The sequence below is a fragment of the Glycine max genome, chromosome 4, assembly GCF_000004515.6.
Source record: "Glycine max cultivar Williams 82 chromosome 4, Glycine_max_v4.0, whole genome shotgun sequence".
NCBI classification, from domain to species: domain Eukaryota; kingdom Viridiplantae; phylum Streptophyta; class Magnoliopsida; order Fabales; family Fabaceae; genus Glycine; species Glycine max.
In genome coordinates, this window is record NC_016091.4 from 44,621,257 (window position 1) to 44,625,571 (window position 4,315).

At 31.5% G+C, this 4,315-nt stretch overlaps 1 long non-coding RNA gene across 1 annotated transcript; it reads right to left on the reverse strand.

Annotated features, from left to right (window-relative positions):
• Window positions 1-1,647: 1,647 nt before the first annotated feature.
• On the reverse strand, window positions 1,648-3,882 carry LOC113001457 (uncharacterized). The gene is made up of 3 exons (XR_003266828.2): window positions 3,237-3,882; window positions 2,493-2,862; window positions 1,648-2,373 (listed from the first exon to the last, which is right to left on the reverse strand). It is a non-coding gene; the product is annotated as an uncharacterized lncRNA (long non-coding RNA).
• Between the last annotated feature and the right edge of the window lie 433 nt (window positions 3,883-4,315).

Here is a 4,315-nt window from a genome sequence, read left to right on the forward strand (position 1 = left end):
TAAATTCATTAAATTCTATTACATCATATCAATAGTTATTATAAAATTGAAATTTGATCAACGACTCATGAATTTTTAAGTCTCATTTACTATATATAGATATAAATATAAATATAGACTAATACGCTGACTTGTGCATACGAGTTTATTATTATGTTATAAAATTATGAATTTCTTATTTTAATTTATGTTTATTTTATATTATTTAAGAGTTATAAAACATAAAACCTAGAGTATTGATTATAAATAAATAATCTAATTCAAGTTTTTAAAAACTTCTTTATACACACATTTGATCATAAAAAAATTAGTTTTTTTACAAGACAATAAAAAATTACTTTAAAAAAATTAAAATATGACATAAGTTTATTAGGCCAAGTAGAAAACTATTTTCCTTTAATAAGTTTGATTTTTTAAAAAAATTCAAGGCCTAAACTTATCCAATTACTTGTTGCTAACTATTTTCAGGTCGAATCTAAACTTTCTAAAAATCCGTTTAACTTGTTAATTCATTTACAAGTTTGCTTCATATAAAAATAGTATATGTTATTTCATATTTAAATATTTATTTTACATCAATATGTTAACTTGAGACATTGGATTTTTTTCAAATATGTTTATTTTTTTCATAATTTTTTTTTTCAGGTTTAGCCCTGAAAATGATTTATTTTTTCTTTTAGTCACTCTAAAAGTAACTTTTAATTATGTGACAATTTTAATGACATAACACTTATTACATGAGATTTTTATAACATGATATTTAATGATGACATTATTTATTAGCCATGACAGCACTTAATAGCAACTTGTGAGGACAAAAAAGAAATTAACCGAAAAAAGTGTGTGTGTATATATATATATAAGTGTGAAAATTATTATAAATAATTAAATTATAAATACTTAAAATATATTTAAATCTAAAAGGTTAGAATAAAAATTATTATATTAAAGAACAATAATTCAAATTTATAATATAAAAATTAATAGATTTTATAATGATGAAATTAAAAAATAAATAATTTTATTCTATATAACAATTGATATCCAAATACCATATCTAGCATGTCATTAATTGGGGCCGAGCTTCTTCATCATTTACCCAAAAATATAACTAAGTTACATCTCATTTACATTTCATTTTAGAAAAACATTTTGCCATTCAAATAGCATGAAGTGAGTTGAAAGTAATTTTGCATGCATAGTATAAAAAATTTGTGTTTACAGCGAGAAATACAACTGATCCAGACATTTCTCCACAAGGTAATTATTGTTTTATGGATTGACATGAAGATTTCTGTCTCGTGCAATTCAGGGGCAGCTAGCTCGAGAAATTCTCCACTTCTCCCTGCATTTTTGAAGTTTCAACTTTCTTTGCCTCAGCTGATGCTGCAAGACACTCTTTGCAGTTCTGTAAATTATTACCTCATTCTCGTATCTTTAATTGTTTTTTTAGCCTTCTTTTTTTATTCCAAAACAATGAGTGTTTTAAAATTTCAAAGTTATATTTTTAAAAAAAATATATCCTTATTTTAATTGATATAGGTATCAAAGATAAAAGCATTAAATAAGAGTATTTTAATCTCCATGAAACAGTATCTAACTTTTATCAAATATTTATTTATCTATATACATTAAGCTTGAACATCTAAAGATATAGAAATGTGATATTAATTACTAGCTAATCCTTTCCATCTAATTTCAAAACTCTAACCCAAATCTCACTTCACCAATCACCGACGTTGATGCTACTCACACCCTTCCCAAAAAGAGCGTCAACATCCCCATGTTTTGAAGAAGTGGCTTGGTTGGAAGCCTTAAAGTTCATTCCCCCAAACCCATATTGTTGCACCACAAGCACTGAAGAGCAATAACCAAAGCTATTTGATGCCAGCATGTCCCCTATGACCCCAAGTTCAGGGCAATCAGTCCAGTCCATCAAATTCGACAACACCAAAAAGTTCCTTCCCTTTCCATGCCCTAAAATGTACAAATCATAGCTCCCTCTATCCAACTCGTTAAGCACCAAAGGAATATCATCACATAGGTTATTGAATCCCCATTGTTCACTGCCATGAGCCTAAACAAACTCACATACTCCTCATCCAACTCCTTCTCCTTCCCACTATCAATTACTGTAGACAATATCCCATTGGCTTCATCATTTGTTGTTGCATTTGTGTCCACTTCAACTGCCTTTCCGTACAAAAGAACATGCACCAACCAGAGATGAATCCCCGGGTGCTTCGCGGTCATCGGGGCCGCCAATGAAGACGATGCAGACACGCAAACTCACCTTCGATAACCACCCGTGCCCGCGATCAACCAATATCCCCACGGAGCACGGCGCGTGGTGCATCACGTTCTGGTTGATGCCTAAGATATAAAATTGATTGGATAGTTAAAACAATAAGAAAAAAAAATCACGGATTCGATTTCTGCTAATAAATTATAAAATCAAAAATTAACATTTGCCAAAAAAAATTGTAGTACACCTTCCACGGTCGAGTGTTTGTGAAAGGGAAGGAGAATCAACTAGGCGTGTCTCTCCTCCGCAATGTTGTAAACATCCTTGTGAATCTGTCTCGTAGGAGGACACGGCGCTGAGAGTCTCAAGACTGGTGTTTGTGTGCCCTTGTTCCGGCGAAATTTCTGCGAAAATATTTGCAATGCCCTCAGTGTCGGCTTGTGGACACAAGCCATTACTGGGATATCTGCATCAGCCCTCAGGTTCTGTATAGTCCTCAGCTTATCCTTCTCAAACCGCTTTCTTGGCTTGTATATGTAGTTGATGATTGGAGACACTAGTATGGTCATCAGAACATTAGCCGTCACCATGATTGTATATAAATCCCTACTCAAAATCTGAAAATAAAAATTAGATGTAGAGTTATTCATTTGAGAAAAAATAGTATATGTACCAACGATATCTTCTGATCACAAATTGTTATATATAATAAATACTTATTTGTTTGAAAGTTTATGTATGTAAAATTAAAAAATTTGAAACACATTGTCTTTCTAATCACATGAAGTTCTATGAGAAAATACTAAATCAAACAAGCAATAAAGTTGATTAACTTTTAAAATAATTATTTTAAAAATTATGTTTTATGGGTACTAACTAAGGAGCATTACTAGCAGAATGAACCACCTTTACATGTGGTTTAAAATTGTTCACTATTCTTTACCATTAGATCCATCTAGTTACATTTCTCTTATCCTTACACCTTTCTTACCATATTCATGTTTCTTTCCGGAGCCGCCGCTGCCGGAGATAATTTCCAACTGCAGTGGTCTTTTTCCCCCTTACTCCTTTCCCAGATCTGTCCCCGACCGCTAAAATAACACTGCATGATGTCATCATTAGTAGCACCAACAATACCAGTTACGACGCTGTTGGGTTGTCGTTACCGATGTCAATTTCATGCTCCTTGAAGGGGCTCTTCCGAAAAACATGCTCGGAAGCCAGAACTTGAAACTCCATAGCAGAGACGGGAAAGGATACCATACTCGAGAACCTCCTGACGGTGACGGAGATGTCAAGTTTGCGAAAGCAATCATCAATACGCATATAATGAAAACTTGAGTGTACCTAAAGCACCGTAGATTAATCCCATTTTTCTTTCTTTTATTGTCATCCACAAATCTCATTTACTTTCATACTTTCTGTTGTTCTAAATTGGGATCACAGCTTGGTAAAAAGTGATTGAAATCTTTGGTTTAGATGTGGTACTGGTACATCATAATTTAAGTTAATGTGTTAGCGTAAACACTTTTAGATCTAGGGAGAGAGAAAGAGGAAGAAAAGAAAGAAAGAAAAAAAGAGCACCACTGTCGGAAATTGCCTCCGACAGCACCCCAAAATTAATCGTAGCTAACATGTTTCTGATGTTTAGTATAAGTAGTTATATGATGTGTTTCCTTACTTTTCCATAGGTCTGCATTATATAGACAGTAATGCAAAATATATGAATTTGTTTTCTTTGTAGTGCATGGATGAACACTTCTTGTGTGTTATCTATTTACATCTTGGTTAATAAATTTATTTACTTGTAAAAAAAAACTTAAAAGTCATACCTAACATAGCATGATTTCTATTTAGTTATTACTATCGGAATGAAACTCCACAATGAATGAAAGACCAACAGATATAGCTATAAAGAAAGAAAATTGGCAAAAAGGGTAAATTATAAAATTCTCAAGTGTGATTGTGATGTAGTGATAAATTAATTTTTAAAAGATTAAAAATATAAATTTATTCTTTAAATATATAAAAAAATATGATAAATTAGTTTTATTATTAAATTTGTAAGAT